General features: G+C 43.0%; 1 protein-coding gene and 1 pseudogene across 1 annotated transcript in view; both read left to right on the forward strand.

Annotated features, from left to right (window-relative positions):
* Positions 1-2,987: 2,987 nt before the first annotated feature.
* SLC39A10 (solute carrier family 39 member 10) overlaps positions 2,988-24,082 on the forward strand; it is a 111,905-nt gene continuing 90,810 nt past the window's right edge. Inside the window, exon 1 of the mRNA XM_044241199.1 lies at positions 2,988-3,101. The gene's annotated coding sequence lies outside the window, so the exon portion shown is untranslated. The remainder of the gene's footprint in view (positions 3,102-24,082) is intronic.
* On the forward strand, positions 5,202-5,310 carry LOC122903659 (annotated as a pseudogene).

Raw genomic sequence — 24,082 nt, forward strand, 5'->3', positions numbered from 1 at the left:
TGAGAGCGACAGCACAGGCCGGGCGGGTGCAGAGGGAGAGGGAGAAGCAGACTTCCCACCAGAGCAGGGAGCCTGACACAGGGTTCGAGCGATCCCAGGACCCTGAGATCATGACCTGAGCAGAAGACAGGTAGATAACCTGCTGAACCCCCCAGGCGCCCCACCTTCTTCAGTTTTGAGACTGTTGTCATTGCTGTCCCAGAAACCTCCCTGGCAGCTTGCGAGTATCAGCCACTCCAAGAGAAAAGCATAGGCAACTGCTCCTTGAATCTAACATCAGAAATGTTTTTTAAAAAGTTTATTACATTTTCTCACCCCAGATGATCAAAAAGTTTTTCGTAACCAATTTTATAATATCTATGCTACAGATTTATTTGCTGGGTTGGATATTATAGTAATTATTTAAGATATATGTGGTATTTCAATACAAGCAAATGGCAGTACAACTTAAATTCTTCATTTAAACATATGTGTTCAAAGCCTAGGTGAAAGGGAAGAAACAAAGATACAGAAACTTACTCCAAGAGGTTAAAATTCTAATTATAATCATTTAGAGCAAGACACAGAGACAGTGGGATATCCTGGTCTGCTTCATAAATCCTACTATGCCTTCCTAAACCGTCGAACACGGCAAGCTCCTGCCAACAAGATGTGTGCTCTCATTCCCCTGTAGCTCACACCTTTGCATATGCGAGAACAGAGTAGGATACGGAGAAACAGGGCACGGTTATTAGTTCTCCTCCTCTGTCTCTGCCTCCCCTGACCCAGCTCAATTTTGCAAATGAAAAAAAAAATTGAGGCAAGTTAATCTGTGGCTTTTTCAGATCTGAATATGGGGGTAACACAAGAGACCTACCATCCAGTGATCGTCCAGACAGTTTGTGTTCCTGTACACTGTGGAGATGTGACTGAGGGCAACCTCAAGTTCAAGCTGCATTTTATTTTGTGAACTTGGGAAATCTGCACAAAATACATTAATGTATTTTAAGTATCCTTGATTATTATCTATGCTAGGTGAAAAGTATTTAAAATCACAAAAACATTGGTGCCTGGGGGGCTCAGTGGGTTAAACCTCTGCCTTCAACTCAGCATGATCTCAGGGTCCTGGGATTGAGTCCTGCATCGGGCTCTCTGCTCAGCGGGGAGCCTGCTCCCCCCCCCACCTCTCTGCCTGCCTCTCTGACTACTTGTGACCCCTCTCTCTCTTTGTCAAATAAATAAATAAATTTTTAAAATAAGATAAAATCATAACATTTCTGCCTGCATCTTGAGGCTTATACCCCTGAACATTAAGAATGGTTCATCATGAGGTCTTTCAGGGAAAAAAAAAAAGTATTAAAATGTTTTATGCTAAAAATAAAAAAAAAAATTTTATGCTGCAATTTGAAAGTCCACCATGTTACTTTTCTTTATGTTGTTTCTGGTCGCTATATCTTTTGTTTTGTTTTGTTTTTAAGGATTGTATTTAGAGAGAGAATGAGAGAGAGCCTGAGAGGAGGGAGGGTCAGAGGGAGAAGCAGACTCCCCACCGAGCAGAGAGCCCCATGCGGGACTTGATCCTGGGACTCCAGGATCAGGACCTGAGCTGAATGCAGTCGCTTAACCAACCAAGCCACCCAGGTGTCCCTGGTCACTATATTTTAATAGTGGGCAGTAAAGATGAAGGTGTCCATTGAAATAAGGTTCCTCTACACGCTAGAAATAGGGAGTCTGAACAAGGCCAAGCCACTTATTTAAATCCAGAAAACATTTATCAAAAGCCCAAGATGATGGTAGGTGCTATAGGCAGAGAGTTCAAAAAGTAGCAGAATCCGAAAGCGGAGATGGGCCAGCACAGAAATAGCAATATTATAGGGTAGGGCAATTATTTATTTATTTATTTTAAAGATTGATTTATTTGACAGACAGAGATCACAAGTAGACAGAGAGGCAGGCGGGGTGGGGGACGGGGAGACAGGCTTCCTGATGAGCAGAGAGCCCGATGCGGGGCTCGATCCCAGGACCCTGAGATCACAACCCGAGCCGAAGACAGAGGCTTTAAGCCACTGAGCCCCCCAGTGCCCGAGAGTAAGGCAATTATTAAATGAGGAGATTTGCAGCTGGGGGAGGAGTAGTGGGAACTCTTTGAGAAGTTGGTGACAGGAGGTGGTATGTGATACCATTTCAACTAAGAATTACTCTAGACCATTACCTCCTTCCAAGTGACTCATGCAGTGGGCTCAAGCTTCAGTGGTTTCTGTTTTGGTCACTCACCTTTCTCTTCTATCTTCCTTTCCTTGCTCAAAGAAGAAAGAAATGGAAGGAAAACAATTTTGTTTTCTTTCCCTTCAAAGGCAAACTGTATTGTTTTGTCTGGGGCAGATACGGTGGAGGAATCGAGTCAGAGGTTAGGGCATTTGCGCACTGTGAGAAAGTGATACAGAACTTTCCAGATTTTAAAGGGATAACTCACTGGAATGAAAACACCAGAGGGGGTGCCTATGAAGATGTGTCTGTTGCCAGTGTGTATGGTGTTGGGAAAGGATCGGTCCAAAAGACCTTGTTTTGTTTATTTAATCAGGTGATCACACTCTGACACTTTTGGATGGCAAGAGTGAAAATAAAGGTATTCATGAAGTCATACTTGCAATTGCCAGGAAGTAGTCAAGAATGCCGGTTTAATCTCTGCTACTTGTATAAGTCCTAAGGGAAAGATGAGCTCATGAAAGGGTATATAGATCATCACAAGGCTGAATTAAAATACATTAAATATGGAAGTCGGATATAAAGCCATGTGGATTATGCAACGTAAAAAGAAGAATTGAAGAACCACCGGAAGTTCAAAAGGTGGAAACCCAAGGTCCTCACTGGCTGGGGAAAACAGTTCCTCGTCACGCACCAGGGGAAACACCTTATATAAAACGTGGAGTTCGAAAACCTCAGCACTCCCAACTGATCTAAAAGAATGTAAATTTAGGAGGAGGGACTTCTTTTATCCTTGCATTTGTGGTCTCCACAGCCTCGGGACGGACCTGACAGGCTTCTGTAACTTCCCTGAACTGGATTAAGCTGAGATAAAGAGGGAAGGATCCCAAGTCATCTGTTGAAATCATCTTTAAAGGGTAAGTTTCACTTATTTACCATTTCTTAAGAATGATATAGTTAACTTAGCAAAGTACATGCTCTTGGCTAAACAGTTGGACATTTATTTAAGATTTCATTTTTGGGTAACAGTGCCTTCAGGAATACAGGGATCATTAACAGCATGAGTGACTGCTATGCTCCCCTCCCCCCAACACCCCAGGAAGTCTCCCATTCTGGGAGGGAACCCTACAACAACCCTTCAGTGTATTCATGAGTTGGCATCACCAGGGAGCTTCATGGGGACCAGAAGTAAAAACTGAAGACTTTCAAATGGAGCAAAGTAGATACTAATCAAAAGGAAGAAGTATGTAAGTTCATACAAAGGAATAAAAAAGTGTGAATTAAAGTCAAAAGAATGTTGATATTATGAAAAGTATTAAAAGCGGAGAAGCCGGTATAGGCAGAATTATTTGCAAAGACGTTACCTTAAGGACCATAATGTGGACAAGGGATTTTATGCAGGAATGAGTTGGAGATTGTTCTCAAAAATAACCCCAAATGATGGAAACGGAGGTGTTTGGCTTTAAAAAAATGAGCCAGTGTAGACATTTCTTTCTTTCTTCTTTTTTTTTCCAGTGTAGACATTTCTTTTGTAGGTAATGTCTACTCAAAAAGACGTGTAGATCCAAAAAGTAAACAGTAAACATTTTGGATAATGAAGAAAACATTTACAATGCATAGGTATGCATTATTAAAATTTCAGGAATGTCTGTTTACTGTAGTAAGTAGCATGAACAAAAGAAGGGAGACCGATCTGGAAAGAAAGAAGTAACTTGTTGTGTTGTGTTGTTTTTTTATAATCTCAGAAATGGACCCAACCAGACATGCTGAGAGTTCAGGGACATTAACTGATTATTTATGGGTGTGGTTAGGCTCGCAAGTAAACTCATCCTAGATAATTCTGAAGCACAAGTAACAGCAATCATAAACCTGTAAACCTGAATAATTATACCTGGGAGCCAAATGGAACTCCATTATTGAAAGAAGTCCTCTTATTCTATGGGGAAAAAAAACCTCTTTAAATTCTGACGTAGTCAACATCCGGCCAACTGAGTTATTAGTAAAAAGTAAATAACAAAGCACCCAACCTTGGATTTCTGCATGTCTTTAACTGCAAAGAATCATTAACAATGCAGCAACTAAAGATACAGGATAGTTCTTTCAGAAACAAATTTTGGCTTAATTTAAAGGTAAAAAAGCTAATTTCAGAAAAAAAATAGGAATTAAGAATTTAAAGTATTGTTCTGGGCCTTTCTTCCACAAAGAGAAACTAAATGGAGAGGAAGTAGAAAAGCCCAGTAAAGAAAAAGTGTTCGGTCAGTTTTTGGATTCTTTGATATAAAGGACTGTTCATCAGAGTGTAATTCTATCAACAGTTGGAGTTCAGTCTGCTCATTGAGGTTCTTGGTTATATAAGGAGAACAGCTTGTATTCCTATGTTCTTTAAGTGATTTCATGTTTAGGGTCAGTTGTACCGTAAGAGTTTTTATTCTCGCTTCTTATTTCTAGAATAACGGAAATATTAGCCAATGTGCCTTTAAAGCTTCAAAGATTTTTAAAGCTTAAAAAACCGAGTACCCAGGTTTTTAAGTTTTTTGGTTATGTTACTACTTTCAGCCATCCTTTTCACGGACCTCACTTTTTGTTTAGATGAGTAAATTTTATTTTTTCTGCAGGGATTTGAACACATTCATGACATTGTAGATGCTTGCACATGCTTTGAAAAAGTATGTAATATGCATGTAATTAAAAAAGATAACAAGTTTCTTATGTGCACCTATTTGGAAGTACGCATCTAACACACTGAGGTCCTGTTCTCCACCGACAAAAGATAAGCAATCAGCCTTTGCCTTAGGGAGATGACCATCTATTTTAGCTGATTCAGTTTACCTTTCTTTTCCCATAAGATGAAAGAATAATTAAGCTCTGCATATGTAGAGTAAGCACTTTGCCTGGGCAGTCTTGAGGTAAAATGATTTTTGAGTCAGGTCGACCAGGGCTTGAACCGTGGTATGCTTCGGACTTCTCCTCCTTGAAGTCTGAGAGTTCACTAGTCAAACAGGAATCCGGATTTTTTAGTCTACGGCCATACCACCCTGAACGCGCCCGATCTCGTCTGATCTCGGAAGCTAAGCAGGGTCGGGCCTGGTTAGTACTTGGATGGGAGGAATCCGGATTTTGTAGCTTACAGGGCTTTCTTGAGGGAATAATATTAAATGTAATAATGTATATAAAATGCCTATCTCATAGATAAGCCCCCAGTTTTTAGTAGTCCCGCACCCCATATATATTATTTAAATGATACGGTCAGCTTTAGCATTTCTGTCATTGTGACCATTCATTTTTATCCAGTATTATTTTAGCATAATGAAATAATTGAAAAATTAAAATAGGTTCATGAACGCAGTCGGGGTCTACTGGGAAGTACTTTGCGCGGTGGTGAATAAGGCAGCGGTTTTGTTACTAGAAATCAAGAGGTGGGGCGCCCGGGTGGCTCAGTGGGTTAAGCCTCTGCCTTCGGCTCAGGTCGTGATCTCAGGGTCCTGGGATCGAGCCCCGCCTCGGGCTCTCTGCTACGCGGGGATCCTGCTTCCTCCTCTCTCTCTCTCTGCCTGCTTGTGATCTCTCTGTGTCAAATAATAAATAAATAAAATCTTTAAAAAAAGAAAGAAAGAAACGCAAGAGGCCGTGCGGGAGGAGCTGGAGCTCAGGAGCGCCCCGCTCCGGCGTCACCGCGGGTCGCGGCCTCTGCGCTCCGGGAGGACCCGGCCGGCCGAGCAGTGCCCCGAGGGAGCCCCGGGACGGGCACGCGGGGTATTTCCGAACACCTGGAGGGAGAGAACCAGGAAGGCGAGCGGGAGCGGGACGGGTCCCGCCGGATTCCGGAAGAGAGAGGAGCCCGCGAGGGAGCCCCGGAGACGCGCCCTCGGATCGGACGTCGGCGTGTCCGCGCCTCCCCCGCCCGCGGGCCGCTGCGGTTCGCCCCGGGAGGACGGACGGACAGACGGACGGACGCACGGACGGCGGCTCGGCCGCGCGCACCTTCCCGCCCGGCGGGGCTGCTGCCCTCGGCCCTGCGGCCTCTGCGGCCTCTGCGGCGCGGCCGGACCGTCGGCTCGAGCCCGGGTCTCGTCCCCGGAAAGCCGGCGGGCGGCTCCGTCCTTCGGCCGCCGCGCAGCTCGCTCGCTCCGGGCGCGACCCCGGCCGTCCGCGGGACCGAGGGGCCGCGGCGTCCCCCGAGCCGAGGGTCTCCGACCGGCGCTGCGCGGGAGCCGCGGTTTCCCTCACTCTGCGCTTCCCCCGCTCTCCACATCCAGGCCGGTCGAGGGGGACGGTGGAAAGGAAACGGGGGGCCCACTTGTCCGTCTTTTATTTACACGATCGCATTTTTAATTTTTATCTTTTTAAAGATTTTATTTATTTGACAGACAGAGATCCCAGTAGGCAGAGAGGCAGGCAGAGAGAGAGGAGGAAGCAGGCTCCCCGCGGAGCAGAGAGCCCGACGCGGGACTCGATCCCAGGACCCTGAGATCACGACCTAAGCCGAAGGCAGCGGCTTAACCCACTGAGCCACCCAGGCGCCCCCCCCATCTCATTTTTTTTTTTTTTTTTTAAGCGTATTTCAGTAATCTCTGCATCCAGCTTGGGTCTCGGACCTATGACCCCCAGATCGAGAGCCTGACGTTCGTCCGACTGAGGCAGCCACGCAGCCCTGGGGTTTTGGTTATCAAGTGTCTGTTGCATGACTAGAACAGGTTCATTCTTCCCTGTTGACGAGTAATTGTTTTCATTGTTTGGCTATTTAAGTGACTCCGCGTTGATACACACCGTGCATTCTTTTTCTTTTTATTTATTTATTTATTTATTTATTTAAAGATTTTTTTTTTTTTTTAAGTTTATTTGACAGACAGAGATCACAAGTAGGCAGAGAGGCAGGCAGAGAGAGAGGAGGACACAGGCTCCCCGCTGAGCAGAGAGCCCGATGCGGGGCTCGATCCCAAGACCCTGAGACCGTGACCGGAGCCGAAGGCAGAGGCTTAACCCACTGAGCCACCCGGGCACCCCACCCCCAATGTGCTTTCTTTTCTTTTAAGATTTTATTTTTAAGTAATTGCTACACCCAACGCCAAGCTTGAACTTAAAATCCCAAGATGAGTCGCATGCTCTCCCCCCTGAGCCAGCTGGAGGGGGGTGCTCGGGGCCGGGTGCTTGGGGCGGGGGTGGGGGGGCTCCCGTCACACGGTGTCCGTTTGCTCCGGGCCCTTCTGTGGAAACGGAGAAGAAAACCGTGGAGAGTGTGTCCAAGACCCAGTCAGTCTTCCTGCCTGTTAGTTTATCAGCGTTGGCACCAGAATTCAAAGGAAGATAAAAGTCCTGTATTGCCTAAATTTGAGAGACAGAGACAGAGACAGAGACACAGACAGAGACAGATAAACATAAAGGGAGGCTGGCAGGAAGGCCGGGAGGAAGACAATGTATAGGCGTGACCTTTAATTCACAATTCTCCTTTTATAGAGGTATCTGATCATCTTAACTTGCATAAACTAAGTAAGTCATGCTTACATGATTACATGAATCTTTACTTCACTCTTGGAAATACTCCATGTCCTCTGGAAATATTTCAAGAGCTTTATCATATCCCTTTAAGAAGAGCTAAAACCACAGCATCGAGTACAGGTTTCAGAGCCATCTTCGCTAAGCGGTGTAGTTGATGTTTGAGTATTTTTCCTAAAAGTTGTTTTTCTTTTTTAAACTTCATGAAGAAATCACACTCTTCTTTTCTTTTTCTTTTTCCTTTTTTTTTAAGATTTTATTTATTGGGCATCTGGGTTGCTCAGTTGGTTAAGCCACTGCCTTTGGCTCGGGTCACCATCCTGGAGTCCTAGGATGGAGTCCCAGATGGGGTTTCCCCTGCTCTGCAGGGAGCCTGCTTCTCCCTCTCCCTTTGTCTGCCAACTCCTCCTGCTTGTGCTCTGTCTCTCTGTGTGTCAAATAAATAAATAAAGTCTTAAAAAAAAAAAAAAGATTTTATTTATCTATCTGACAGAGAGAGTGAGCGTGTACAAGCATGGGAGTGGCAGGCGGGAGAGGGAGAAGCAGGCTCCCTGCAGAGCAGGGGAAACCCCATCCGGGACTCCATCCTAGGACTCCAGGATAGTGACCCGAGCCAAAGGCTGCCGCTTCACCGAGTGAGCCACCCAGGTGCTCCAGGAATCCACAATATTGGACAAATCCCATGGAGACTGAGGAATATCATGAAATGCATCTTTAAGTATTCACTGTTGGAGGCACTGTGCCTCCCAGTCTTTATTGCGGACTCGTAACTTTTCATTCCTTATTCCACTTCCCCCAGATTTCTCTACTTTCATTGTTACTTAATTTGCTTCCTCAAATGGGGAAAGCTGTCAGACATTCAAGTTTGTTCTTTAAGTCCTAGAATCTACATTAATAAATTATCTAGACAGTGACCTCACCTATCCCTTTTCAAAAATATTGATATACAGATCATCTAAGAACCTGGTCCATTAAAATAATCAGTGCAAGGTAATTAGCAAATTATTTACTCAACAGTTTATTACAGAGATTTTAATTTCTATCATTAAGATTAACAATCATTTTTTAGGATGGGAAGCCTTGGTGGCAAAGTGGGTTAAGCATCAGACTCTCGATTTCATCTCCCGTCACGATGGCAGGGTCATGTGGCAGGGTCATGAGACGAAGCCCCACGTGGTGCTCTGAGCTCAGCATGGGACCTGCTTTCCATTGTTTCCCTTCCGCTGTCTCTCCCTCACCCTTGCAGCTCATCCCTACCCACCCCCACAAATTTTTGTTAGGGCCTGTCCTACTCCGTCAGTAGAGCGTGTGACTCTTGATCTTGAGGTCATGAGTTCGAGCCACATGTTGGGGGTAGAGATTACTTAAAATCTTAAAAAAAAAAAAAAAAAGAATAGTTTTTTTATTGTGTGTTTTTTTTCATTTTGGGAATGTTGGCCTATTTTTTTAATTGTGTTCGTGTTTAATTATGGGAAAATATACACATTCTTTACAACATCATCTATTATTATTACTATTTGAAATCAGATTATAATCATTCTCATTTACGTTCATGCCAGGTGAAGTTTGAGAGGTGTCATGATAAATTATATCAACTCTTAGAACTTCTTAAGTGTGGCCACTTGGTATTGTAGAATAAATTGCAAATGTTAAAATAGTGACCCATGGGAGTGCCTGGGTGACTCAGTCGGTTAAGTGGCTGCCCTTGGCTCAGGTCATGACCACAGGCCCCTGGAATGAGTCCAGGACCACATGGGCTCCCTGCTCAGTGGGGAGCCTGCTTGTGCTCTCTCTGTGTGTGTCTCTCTCTCTCTATCAAATGAATAAATAAAATCTTTCAAAAAAGAAAAAAAAAAAAGTAGTGACCCATGGCTGCTCAAACATGGCAAGCCAAGTTCTGGATAGCCCTTTAATCAGAAAGAATTCATCTAAGAAGAAAATACAAATGACTTCTCAATATCCTGTTTTTAACCGATCATAGGTAGAAGTTTAAAATATTTGCCCGTGATTTCTTTTTTTCCCCTGGTAGCATTTAGGGCTGGGATGAGTGAAGCTTCTATGATGAGTGTTTCACCTCCCCACTCACGGGCTGGAAATAGTTTTATTTAAAGGCAGAATGGGAAGTATATAGGCCAAAGTTGAGAGGGAAGAGATTAATACTTGTGTTGAAGGGCAGTGGCCATAGAGATACTATAGATAACAAGTATACAAAAGGCTCGGCATTTATTACATTGCTTGGAAGGATATTTTGGAGTCTCCTGAGTTTTCTTGAAAACCACATTAGCAGCTCCATCTGGGAAAGAGTTCTCTGCCCTAACCCACATTCCAAGGCCAACTTTCAGGCTTTCCTTAAAAGGTGCTTTGTATTAAGCCGTCAGGAAATAGCCCTTTGTTAGCCCTATAGTACCAGGCTCAAAAAAGGCTGAAGTGATAAAAATATAAATTGTGATTCTGTTTAAAAAAAAAAAAAAAAGAAAAACTAGCTAGAGTTGGTTTTGAATTCCTATGACAGTGTTTAATTTGTTCAGGATTCTTATTCAGCTTTTACAATTGGCTCAATGTTAGGGAGAAGGAGAAGGAGAAACCTGTTGATACAGCTCCCTTAAGTGCTGTGGGTTTCCAAACAACGCTGTAGATCTCCAGCACACATTCCTGTGGTGAGGCCAAGGGTGAGTGGAAAGCCTTCCCCGTTCATTCAAAGAAGGAGAAAGGGACTGAATTTACCTCCCAACAGGTGAAGTTAAGCGGGTCCTGTAAGTGGGTTGATTTGTTATATAAATCCGAGTTCTCTTTGCAGGGACTGTCAACAGGACTTTCTCAGCTGGTACCTTCTGTTTCTCCACCCCAGCCTCAAAGCCCCCCAGCTCACTGCTGGGGAAATACTCCTTTCTTGTTCAGAGATGCCTTTCTTCCTCCTTGATGATCGCTTTTTCTGTTTCTCTTTGTTTTTAGCTCAAAAGAAGGTTTTCCCCCCCTTTATGTCAGGTCTCTGACTTTTCTAGTACATTACATTGTTTCTCTTTTCCTATGTTACTGTGCTCCTTCACATCTTGAAAACCTGAGCCTTGTATCAAAACAATAAAAATGCATGCTCTCTAAAATTATCAAGGAATAGTACAGCTGTCCTCTCTTGAGCATCTAAAATTTTGGAAGCGCTTAGAAATTTTCTTTTTAACAAAATTTATCAAAATTTTTGATAATTTAACAAAATTTTTCAATTTTATTCTTATATAATAAATTGTGTACTGAATTGATAAATATGATATAATAAATTACATCAATAATTTAACAAAAATTACCAAAAAACTTCTTACAGAAACCCATTTTGTGAAGTTTTTGATTTTTGCTTTTAGGGGTGGTTTACAAAAATATCTAGTGTGTTTCAGAAATATCTGTGCATGTTTCAGTGCAGTGAACGTTCAACGAGTAAAAGCTTTAGACAGATTCTTCATTTGCAATTAATTTTGGATATTTATCCAGAGAAGTGATTTTTTTTTCTTTTAATAATCTTTCTGCAGAGATAGATACAAACATGACTCAGTGCTACAACTGAACTTGAAAAAGAAGGACAGATAAGGGTTGTGGGAGCAAGAGAAAATGGTTGCTCATATTTTGAAAGTTATGTCCTGGCATTGCTATTTGAAATTTTGTAGCTGCTGTCCAACTCTTTAGCAATGGAGAAAGAGACCTAGTGTGGATCTTCGCGGGCTCTGCCTGCACTTCCCGTCCTCTTTTGTTCGGCCCACGGTCTCAGAGGTCTTTCCTATTCAAAGACAATGTTCCCGAGCAGCCGGCCGTCTCCCGCTGGAGCAGTGGGCTGCTCTGACTCATTCACACTTTTATCCTGTGAGATCATTCATTCTAGGAGTAATGACACTAATTTTCCAGGAGGCTGCCTGGCTAGGGATGTCACAGAAGGGATGAAGTTAAAGGACTTGAAACAGCCCTGGTACGCGGCAGGAGCTTGATAAATATTTGTTGGATAAACGTCTTCAACTGTTAACCTTTTGCCCATTGTATCTCCAATCAGGTCATGAGGGAGCAAGCTCGCTTTTTTGTTTGTATTGCAGTTACAATTCCGACTCGTAAAATATTGAGTGGATGGATGTGGCCAAAATTAAGTAAATAAGCTTGACTTAATTTACTTGAGTAATCGTTCCAAGCCCTCCAAACCTTTGTAGCTTTATTTCCAATACACCCTTTAAATTTTGCTTGTGGGAGTTGGGAAGGCGGGTGTCTGAGCCGGTGGTTCTCCGGGACCTCTGTACCCCTAAGGAAGAGCAAGGTTGTGTGTTGAACTTGGCCTTTCGGTACTGTTGTCAGGGATGCTTTAGCCACTCCAAAAACATTTTTGAAAACAAGTACCAAAAACCCACATTAAAAACACTTCTGGTTAAAACAACCCAAGCTTTAGACAAACTCCACTAATAAACCATCTGTAGCAAACCCCAGCCATTTGGGGTTTCTTATTTGAAGCGGAGCCGACACCCAGCGTGGCGTTGGTTTCAGGTGCACAGTACCGCGGCCTGCCGCCTTCTGACGGCTTCTCCCTGATGTCAGTTCTTTTGAGCTGTTACCTGTACTGCAAATGGAAAGCCAGAGCCCAGGGTGTCTGCATTCCCTCAGGGTTACTGACACTGATAACTACAGAACGAGTGGCCCTCCCCCTGAAGGGGACAAAGTTCTCTAGAGGAGAACTTCTCAAACTTTCCGGCGCCTAGGAGAACGCCCGACAGACTCGGACGCGCGGTTCTGATCTGTAAGTCCTGGCGGCGGGCGGGGGGTGGGGAGACCTTAGTAATCTGCGCTTTTAGCAAGTGACAGGTGATGAGAAGGCTGCTGGTCTGCAAAGTTATCACCCCTCTGCCCCCCCCACCCCCTCCGCCACCGGCCCGTTTTTTTTTTTTTTTTTTTAAGATTTTTTATTTATTTGACAGACAGAGATCACAAGTAGGCAGAGAGGCAGGCAGAGAGAGAGAGGAGGAAGCAGGCTCCCCGCTGAGCAGAGAGCCCGATGTGGGGCTCGATCCCAGGACCCTGGGATCATGACCTGAGCCAAAGGCAGAGGCTTTAACCCACTGAGCCACCCAGGCGCCCCCACCGGCCCGTTTTTTAAAGCTACAAATCCTTGGGTGTGCGCACCTCTGGGCCATGCCCCTTACACTCTTCCCGGCCCCACTGCCACGTTTCTCATCGAGTTGGCCTGGAGTTAGGGCCGGAGCGTGCGGCTTTTGTAAGCTCTCAGGTGATGCTCATGTTCAGCCAGGTTTAAGAACCTCTAGATCTTGTCTGTAGTCCGTTTCTACTTGGAAAGCCGTTCGCTTGTCTGTATCCTACTTCTGCTCCCCGAAGGCATTTGTTTTTCTGAGTTACGTGCTCTGCCCTTTTTTGAGGAACTCCCATCAGGCTTTCAGAGCCCCCTTTCAAATACCACAGCCCTTTTCAGATATTTGACACATTTTTTAAAAAATTCTTCGAGCACTCAATCTGTTCTGAATCCCATATGGCTTTATCTGCAACTCCTAAGGCGATGACCGCATTCTGCTTTCTAATTATATGTGTATCTACCGTAACCTGCCTCGTTGATCAACTACCTGAAGGCAGACGTCGTCTCGCCTCTTTTATCTTCCCCTGCGGTTTCCCAGCCGGTGCCGCCCGCGGTGCCCTGAGCGTGCATTTCTTCCTTCCACACGCGTTCCCGCGGAGCTGTGTGCCAGGCGGCCCAGGCTCTTGGGGGGGGGAGCCAGATACGTACCTTCCCCCTCTAGGAGCTTAACAGTCAAATGAGGGAGACCGATATGCACAAATGATTTACAAAAACCATGTGAGAGTTCAAGACAAGACAGAACCGAAACTTCCAGATTGGAAAGAAGGTCATCTTGGAGGGAAGGATTGAGATCTGAAGGTTACAGAGTCAGGTGGGGGGTGTGGAACGAGGGTGAAGGGCATTCGGGATAGAGAAAACGGTAGCATTTGTGTAATTTCAGAAAGAAATTAAAATTTTTTCAATCAGAATTTTTCCTGCCTCTACCCTCCATCTACCCAGGCCCCCAGCGAGGTGCCAACAATTACTGGTTTCTTGGGTGTCCCTTCAGTCAGGCAATAATGTGCTGTTGAACCTTTCAGTGCCCAGCAAATATATACTGAGCGCTGAATTTTTGCCTCTGAACTATGCTTTTTTTCCCCCTTAATAATTTATTCTTTATCTCTTTTAATTATAGAGAGGTCTTTTCTTTTTCATGAGGAAAAACTTGTTTTAAAGCTGAATATTAAGGGCGCCTGGGTGACTCAGTCGTTAAGCATCTGCCTTCGGCTCAGGTCGTGATCCCAGGGTGCTGGGATGGAGCCGCCCATCAGGCTCCCTGCTCCTCGGGAAGCCTGCTTCTCCCTCTCCCACCTCCCTCGCCCCCCGCTTGTGTTTTCTCTCCCACTGTGTCTCTCTCTGTCAAATAAATATATAAAATCTAAAAACAAACAAACAAAGCTGAACATTATCCTATTACCTAGCTGTATTAACTAGGATGTCCCCAATAGTTGGGTTGCTTACCATATTTTACTATTGCATGAATAATTTTGAACTTTAGACATTTTTCATATATGAAAGTATATCTTTAAGATCATTTTCCAGAAGAGAAATTGCTGAATTATGAGCATATGCATTTGTAATTGTGAGACATACTGTTAGATTGCCTTCCAAAGGTTTTTTTTTTTTTTAAGATTTCATTTATTTATTTGAGAGAAAGAGAGAGACAGAGGGCATGGAGGGAGGGAGGGACAGAGGGGGAGGGAGAAGCAGTCTGCCCACTGAGCAGGGAGCTCTATGCTGGGCTTGATCTCAGGAACCTGAGATCCTGACCTGAGCGTAGGGCAGGTGCTTTAACTGAGCCACCCAGGACATGTTCACCATGAGAGCCCCTTTCTCTCCTGCATTCTCAAAAGTGTGTTTCAGCTTTTTGGATATTTGTTTAGCTCTACTAGGTACAAATAAAGATATCTTCATAGTTTTAATTTGGATCTTTTTTTTTTTTATAAGTGAAGTTGAACATCCTTTGATATGTTGAAGAGGCATTTATATTTTTTTCTGTAAAGTCCATGTTTTCTTGTTAAAGATTTTACTTTTATATTTAGAGTATAGAAATATAAAGTCTCCACACCTAACATGGGGCTTGAACTTTACAATCCTGAGATCAAGAGTCACATGCTCTATGGACCAAGTCAGCCGGGTGTCCCTAATCTTCCTCTTTCTGTACTCTTTGTCCAGTTTTATCTTGGGTTGTTGATAACTTTCTTATTGGTTTCTTTCTTTTTTTTTTTTTAAGATTTTATTTATGTATTTGACTAGAGATCACAAGTAGGCAGAGAGGCAGGCAGAGAGAGAGAGAGAAAGAAGCAGGCCCCCTGCTGAGCAGAGAGCCCGATGCGGGGCTTGATCCCAGGACCCTGACATCATGACCTGAGCCCAAGGCAGAGGCTTAACCCACTGAGCCACCCAGGCCTCCTTTCTTACTGATTTCTAAAAGCTCTTTAGGCATTAGAGATTTTCTCCCTTTTTGATGAGTTACTAATAATTGACCCAGTCTTTGCATTTGCTTATAGTGTTGTGGAGTTTTTGTTGTTAGTTGTTTGTTTACTTGTTTGTTTTTACCTTATGGTTGAGTTTGGTTTTGATAGAGTTAAACTTACCAATCTTTTCTAGGATTTCGAGTCATAGAATGGGCTGACCCATCCCAAGACCATAAGTAAAATCTCCCTTGTTACATTCCAGAACGTTGATAGCTCAGCTTTTTTACATTTAAGTCTTTGATCTTTCATATGCGTTTGGCATATGATGTAAGGCATCTAATTGTTTTTGTTGCGCATCTGCTCTCAAAACATCATTTATTAACCTAATTTTTAACAAAGATAACTGTGAGAGCCTTGAGAAAGGGAAGGAAGACTGGAGTCTAGGAGACCAGTCCTAGGGAAGTAAAAAGGCAAGGAAATAAAAAGCAAGTGAAGGGTTAGGGAAGTTTTATTGGTCTGTCCCTATAACAACATGAACAGTAAATACATTACGTGGACGTTGCGGTTGTCACCGCCACCCCTTCGTGGTAGATGTGGCCGATCTGACACGACACTTTTTTTTTTTTAAGATTTTTATTTATTTATTTAACAGAGAGAATGACAGAGAGAGAGGGAGAGAGATCACAAGTAGGCAGAGAGTCAGGCAGAGAGAGAGAGGGAAGCAGGCTCCCTGCTGAGCAGAGATTTCCTGATGCGGGACTCGAACCCAGGACCCTGGGATCATGACCTGAGCCGAAGGCAGAGGCTTAACCCACTGAGCCACCAGGCGCCCCGACCGTGATACTTCTTAAAACATTTTCCAGGCACCTACTTCGTGTTAATCAAAACGGATCTACGAGCCATCCCTGGTGCGGGATTTGATTTGGGAAGTAATGGAGGGGGAAGAGAAGTGGCAAGAGAGGGACTGGAAAGGCACATGATGATGTCAGGGTCTTGAATGCATATCGAGCAATGGCGATATCATGTGGGGTTTTGGGGTTTATTTGTTTTTTATTTTTTTAAGCTCTTATTCGTCAGAGAGAACAAAAGCATGAGGGCTGCAGGCAGAAGTGGCAGAGCAGGCGGAGGGAGAAGCAGGCTCCCTGCTGAGCAAGGACCCTGATGCGGGGCTCAGTTCGGGGACCCTGGAATCATGACCTGAGCCGAAGGCAGAGGCTTAACGGACTCAGGCGTCCCCCCACCCTTTTTTTTAAGGGCAGAAAGTGTCAACGATAGTGTTTGAACAAAAGGGTGTGAGAGACCATGAGGACTTGAGGAAGAGAAACCACAAGCTACTGTGAGCCGTCCAGGTTCGAGGTGCTGAGTATCTGAGCTCAGGGACTCGGGCGCCGCAGAGAGGACGCGCCGTGTTGCAGAGGTGAACTCACTAGGACGGGTAAGGCTTGAACTGCAGGAACTGGAAGAAATGAGCTGTAGGTCTAGAGAGAAGATAGACGAGAAACGATTGGTTCCTTCAAGTAACACACAGTCATCTGGAGACTCTGGAGAATTTGGGGATGGAGAGACGACGGGTAACGGGAGTGAGTGTGGATTTCAGTCGGACACTAACGCTGTATTTGGACTGTTTGTATTTCCCTAGCACTGGGCTAAAACTGCAACGCATTCGCAATAAAGAGAAGAATTAGTGTTGATTCATAAGTAATTACTTGCGGACAGAAGCTGAAAAAATGACCAGTTAGGTCTGCAGGTTCTCGATTTGAAAGATGACTGTCTCAGAAATCGATGAACTTGCAAACGGAGCAGGTAATAATGGAAGCACCATTGGGAGCCGATACAGGTCCACATAGCCTGGAACAGGAAGCCCGAGGTGACCCTCCAGGAATCATTCAGTGTTGGTCGCCAGCAGCCAGTCTCCACATATTATGTCCAAACTTGGGCTTCAAGACTTGACATTAAAATTTTGGAGACCATTCAAAGAGCAACAGAGATAATTAAAGGGTTAGAAATAATAGCTGAGGCATGAAAGTATATTTAAGTTAGCCTGGAGAAAAGGAGAACAAACAGTTACTCCCTTCACACCAGATGAAAGCACCGGAGAAGTAACGATTTCTTCAGAGTTGGGAAGCAAGGGAAGAAGGGATTAAACTGGAAATCGATGTGCGTGAGATATGGGGCAAAACTTCCTGAGAAGAAGGTTAAATAATAGAGTTAAATTTGGTAGCTCAGGTCGTCTGGAAGTTGTGAAATCTGTCTGTGAATCTTTAAAGCATGGAAAGCTAAACAGGAAATCTCTATTTAGCAAGCACTCTGGACTTAAAGATCCGATCCCATACCCCAGACCCCTGCCAGGAAAATCCGCCACCGATCTTGTGTGAGTTGCTGCCCTAAGATCCCTGTTCGGGTAGGTCTTCACCGCTGTCAGTGCCCCTTCAAGAGTCAGGCGTTCACTCCATAATTATTTTTGAATCATACATATGGGATGTTACTATTTTAGGTGCCAGGGATGTAGAATGAACAGAACAGAAGAAATGAATGTACCCAAAGTATATTGAGTATCGCTCCGTGTCAAGTACTGAGCAGCTACCTGCTTCACTCAAATGCCCCCCTTCTCGAAAACCTGTCTTTGTTGCAGTGCCTACTCGCTGGATCTCTCCTCTGTTTCCTCTCAAATCCCTGCCCCAGTATGTTGTCTCAGAGATCAGTGCAGGGGACTGGAGAGTCCCTGGTCCAGAAACAAGTAGAGTTTAAAAGTGTGGATTGAATATTTTTCAAATAGAACACAGATTGCCTGTAGTTTTAATTTGTCTCAGAAGCACTGAAAATGTAATTTATTCATAGGGCTCACTCATTTCTTTTCGACGCTCTGCTGTCTGACTGGCACTAGTGAATCTGATGGCATCATGCTCAATGGTGGTGCTTACTGGAGATTTATTTAACAAGAGTGACTTTTTAAATTGTTCAGATAAGCAAAATTAGAACATCATTTAGGTGTTTCTGTAACAAATGTAGCTGTGCCATGTATTTTTAGATGTTCGATAATGTGAAATATTTGGAAGCCTGCTGTGAGCACACATGTTTAGAAATTAGCTGAAATTTTTAAAGATGTATTTGGAACTGGAAATTGATTGCTGTATGGATTGTGAGTTCTTTGCTTTCCTTGAAGGTTGTGTTTGATGGAGTTCACTTTCTTGGTACTGAACACAGCATAGGGGCAAACGGCTGTTGATGTCTTCGTAGAAGTGTCAACAGTACCAGAACCTACAGACAGGAGTTGCATTCTTTCTGTCATTGTTTACAAATGCTTTGAAGCATCCTTGTATCACTTGATCCAATTTCTCCAAATAGAGGATTTGGCAGTGGCAGAAGGTAGGATTAAGGATAAAAAGTAAAGGGCCAGCGCGATTAGAAAAAAAATCATTTTTTTTCCTGATGGGTAAAATTTCCACCAATTCAGGGACGTGCGAACTAGCCAGAATTCATTTGTAGTAATTGAAGTATGAAGTGAGAGAGCATGGTGCCGAATTTGGCCTGGAAAGATAGGTATTAACAGGTGGATTTTTGTAACTGGGTAACCAGGCACACTTTGAGGACTTGATGATTGTTTGAGAACAGAGAGATAAGGGGTGGGGAGGGGGATCCCAGAGTTTTGCAAAATTACTGTGTTTTTACAGAACAGTTACCTGTATTCATCATAAAGCCAATGACAGACTCTCTATACATAGGAAAATATGGTAGGGCTTTAGAAACATTATCCCATTCAATCTGTGTAGACCTCTGTAATGTAGGAATAGTTTGAAGATGAAAAAAACTGAGGCCTAGACAGTTCAATAATCTCCCCTACTTAGAGAATTGTGATGTCAGGATTCAGACTCCAATGAATCTGGTTCTAAATCTGTACACTTTCCTAAGGTCACATTGATTCTTACTGTTGTGCCTGTTGCACTTTCTTAGAAAATGAGTGATTTGGGATTTCCCCATTAAGTTCAAACATTCCAACACAACCAGAAGTGTTTTGCACTAAGTAGTCCTTGCTAGAATGAATGTTTTCAGCTTGAGGCCATCCGATGGGAATACCGAAACTATCAGCCATGCCTCCCAGGCACAGGCCAAGGTAATATTTTGAGAGCAGAGGGTTGAAGACTCCAGTGTTTGAAAGAGAAATTGTGATGAATGTGACACAGTGACTTGTAAATAAAAGCCAAACACAGTTTGGAAGTTGGATGTCTGGGCTCAGAACAAGCAGAGAGGGCAGTAGCTAGAGATCCGCAGAGACAGGAACACTGAGCAACAGTGACACAGACTCCATCAGCCCTTTTGCGGGAGCTGCGGGGAACTCAGGGTGGAAAATTGTATGAATGAATGATGTCACTATAATGGAATTTGAGATCCGTTAATAAAAAGATCCATTAAAAAATGTCCATTGTATTCAGGGCTCTTCTGCCAAAATTACACAAAGGCATGTGTTTTCATGACCTAACTGATTTTGAGTGTACTGTTTTATCAGTAATAGGACTTTTTGCCCTAAGTGTAATTTGTATGTTAATACTCCTGTTTACGGTTCATTGAGTATTATTTTAGTCATCTTACACGTTTTTATAAGAACATAAGTTCTCCCTAACCCCTGCCACTCCAACCTTGCCCAGTATTACGTAATTTATTGTAGGCAGATTGTTTGTACTAGCAGTAAATGTGTCCTTTTGGGCTTGGTACATTTCTTAAACAGAAGAGGCCGTACTAAACCAAACATTTACTGTGAAGTGGATAACTGGCACTCTACAGATACCACATCTTAAGTCATTTTTATTTTGGCTTCATATAGCTAAAGGTTAAGGCAGCCCATCCATTGTAAGCTCTGTCTCTCAGACAGAAATTTGGCCCTGAAAAGAAAAACACTTTTGGCTTTATAAAATGATTAATTTCCAAATTTTAAATGAGCCAAAATGAATATATTATATTATATTATATACTTTTATTTATATGATCACATTTCTCGGCAGCTTGCTTTTTCATCCTTTGAAAACGGAAGTGCCTAAAACATTGTGAATGTACTTGTAACATTGCTAAAGAATTTCGTCAAAGTAGTTGTTTTAATCATTTGTTAAAAATGTAAAACTCCAAACACACACACACACACGCACACCTCTTAGGTATACAGATTGGGAAAAATCAGACCAACAACTCAAAATCTAAAATAAAAGCTTTGTCATTTCCTGAAAATTTATAGTCATGAAGAAGATGAAGGAGAAAGACCATTCACCAGCCAAAATCTGGTGGTGTATCCACGGCATAAAAGAAAGCCTGTTTCCGTGAATTAAAGACACAATGTGTGGAGGCGCCTGGCTGGCCGGCTTGGCAAAGCCTGGGACTCTTGATCTTGGGATCTCGAGTTCAGTCTCCGTGTTGGGGGTGGTGTATACTTAAAAGAAGAAATAAAATTAAAAACCAAAAACCCCGTGTGGCGATTGACTACCAAGGAGGGAAGAGAGAACCTCACAAGTTAGCAAACTCGGAAAAGGCAGTTTCAGAAGGTGCCAATAACATACATCTGAGAATGGCCGCCGTCTTGGTCCAGTACCGCTTTACAGGTCAAAGACTTTGTTGACAGCTTATTCCGATCAGCCCGTTACGTAAGAAGTGCTTCTTGACCATTTACCATTCCCTTGCCCATCCGTTCAGGAAGTGTGTGTGCAAAGCTTGGGGAGGAGAGATGAGCCCAGAGAACACGTGTGTGAGCGCCGGGGGCATGCCTGGGGGCTCAGTCGGTTAAGCATCTAACGCTTGGTTTCATCTCCAGTGATGAGATTAAGCCCCAGCTTGGGCTCCGCACTCAACGGGGAGCCTGCGAGAGATGGTCTCTCTCATCCCTTCCCCCCTCGGTTCCTTCCCTGCACCTGCTCTCTAAAATAAGTAACATCATTAAAAAAAAAATCAGAGTGAAAAATGAAATAAATAAAAAAGAAGGCCTCTGCCTCTTCCAGATTGCCCAACAGATACCAGTAAGGCAGGGATACTAACAGTTGAAGAAAGCTCAGTAATGATAAACTTATCCGAATTTTTATAGGCAAAAGGAAGAGACAAAAGCAAACCAGAGAGAACTTCTTAATTTACGTATACAGGTAAGTGTTGCATTTTGGGTCCTTATAGCTTGGTACTGATTTGCTTTACACAGTGTTAGAGGAATTCTAATCTTCAGAGAGGTCTAGGCCTCTAAAATTGCCAACGGGGACCCTGTTCCGGCCTTCCTTATCTTGAGGAAATGGAAACCTCTGAAATTTTCTTCTGCTCTGGACTCTTTATTTTCCCCTTGGAGATAGGAGTCACATTCTCAGAAAGCCTCAAATTTGTCAGACTTCCCGGGGTAAGAAGCCCACACTCAGATAGTAGCGTACCAACAGCAGTGAGTCTAAATCAGACGATACAGCAGGGCTACTTTTTAATTTACGTCGTCTTTCTTGATAGCTTTGTTCCTGAAGCTTGAGATGAGAGAGTATGAAAGAAAGTTCAATTTGACCTGTAAAAGAGAGAATAATACAGTACTTTTTCTCATGGCCACAAAATATGGTTTACGAAACTGTATAATGTCTTTAAAAAAAAAAACACCAACTCAAACAAGCCTTTTCTAAATCTGTGGAAATGAAAACAGAAGAGCTTCCTTTTGAAGACCATATCCCTTCTAGATTTTAGGGATTCTTAGCACAGAGCAGAGACAGTAATTAGAAAGGGTCAGTTGGAGAGTCACTGTGCAGGTTGCAGATAAGGGTGAAGAAGATGTCAAGGAAAGTATCATCAATGGGTCATATTTTCCCTGAGTAAATTTTCCCCAAAGAGAAGATTTTTCTATATAGAGTTACTCATCTGTATCTCAGGCTCACAAACTGGCTGGTAAGTTTTAGTGGCAGGAAAATTGATAAATAGTTGTAGCCTGGAGATACAATTTCTCTCCTGGCACATAAATGTCTTCCCATGTCCCTTGGCTGTTTTTATCTCAAAGCATTAATCTGTGTTTCTTGGGGAAAATAAATTCATGATGATGCATCAGTAAATTCTTAACAGCTCAAAGATTGCCTTAAAAGTATATTTTAAAATATTACCTTTCTGTATTAAATTGAGGGTTCACTGTTACCTAAGAAGTGATCTAAATTGGGAGCTTTCAACCAGGGATATGTGTAGATTTCAATTTGCTGTAATGACTCTGGTTAATTTATTCCTCATTTGTCTCTCAGAACATTTTGAAACGATACATCTAGAAATCTGCACTCAAACAAAACAAGGCAAAAACCTACCTCAGTGAGTCACACTCCCCAAAGTGATTTATTTAAACAAAATAGCTACAACTTCAGTAATTGTCCATTCTTCCGTTTTAAAATGGCATGAACAATGAGGACGCTCACTTCAGTGAGTGGCTGGTTTACGTCATTCCGTGTCCCCGAGGACTGGGGAAGTGATTTGAGGAGTACCATCTTCTCACCATTAGCAACACACCCGAAAGGCAATTATATGACCCAGATTAATAAAACCCAGCAGATGATGGAATTACCCAAGCAGCTGAAAAGTAAGGAAGAGAGATTTCTAAAGATATGCCAATACCAACATTCTAGGACTTTTAGAAAAAACTTGTATTACCCACATTCAGACATGTCCTTTTACAATAGGAAATAAGACTGGGAAGGAAATGGAAACAGGGCAGGGAAACCTCAGAGAAGGAAGGTGCACGTATGTACGTAGTACACTGAATGGCCAGATGCTGCCTTGAAAATCTCTAAAACTAAGGGACAGCAGAAACCACCAGTGTTTTTAGGCAGTACTGGTAATGCCAAATGTGGGAACAGATTGCTGTCAGTGTACAGTTTTGTAGACTTCATACTGCTGGTAGTGGCTGGTTTTGGATAATTTTATTAAGTCCCTTGTGGAAGAAATCTGTGAGTTAGACCTATTAAAATCAACTTTAGAAATGAACTGCCAGTATAAGGAATATTTGCAAAGATGGGTGTTTTGAGTAAAAGCAAAATGTCAACAAAATCAATGTCATATGACCTTGTTTACTAAAGTTATAACTGAAACACCCCAATAAATGTGTTAGTGTAGCAGTTAAAGGCGGCACTGAAACAATGAACATTTCTGGACTGCCCACCATGCCTAAGAGAGCCTTGAGGGAGGTACAGATGAATAACGTTGGCTCCAAACCCTGGGAGTTTACGATAGAACACTTGTACAGTTGATGAATTGTTTGTACTCTGAACATACAAAGTTCCCCATAAACGTTCATATATCACAGACCCTCCACAGAGAGTGAGCGAGTAAATGAGAATGCTTGAATCCTTTGCTATTTAATTTATTCTTCCCTTAGGAAAGTTTAAGATAAATGATAATTTCAAATATATACATGCACACACACATACACACACACCTGCTTAATTCTTATCACCTTAGCGGGGCCATCTTCCATTCAGTCGATAGCCACACCTACTTCCATTCATTTCTTAACACTTAACTTACTATTTATTACATGCCCGGCGTGGGGGATCCAGATTAAAAGCAAATGGCCTCTGTCTTCAAGAAATGTACATTCTAACGGAAAGACAAATACAAAATAAAGACAACTAATTCATTGCAAATTATGATGAATACTTGGAAGAAAAAGGTTGAGGACATATTGTGGGGTCAGGGTGCCTAATTTAGACTATGGGGTCAAGAAAAGTCTTTTGAAAAAATTAAGCAGAGAGATCTAAATACTCGAGAAATTAGTCTAGAAAAAATAGGGTAGGACAAGTTTTCTATGCAGAGATCCTGGACCGCCTTTAATGCTTTCCAATTATTCTGGAGCAATCTTACCCAGTCTGGTAGCTTTGAATATCATCTAAACACTGACAACTCCAAATTTATTATCTGACTCACACTTCTC

Source organism: Neovison vison, chromosome 3, assembly GCF_020171115.1.
Source record: "Neovison vison isolate M4711 chromosome 3, ASM_NN_V1, whole genome shotgun sequence".
NCBI classification, from domain to species: Eukaryota; Metazoa; Chordata; class Mammalia; order Carnivora; family Mustelidae; genus Neogale; species Neogale vison.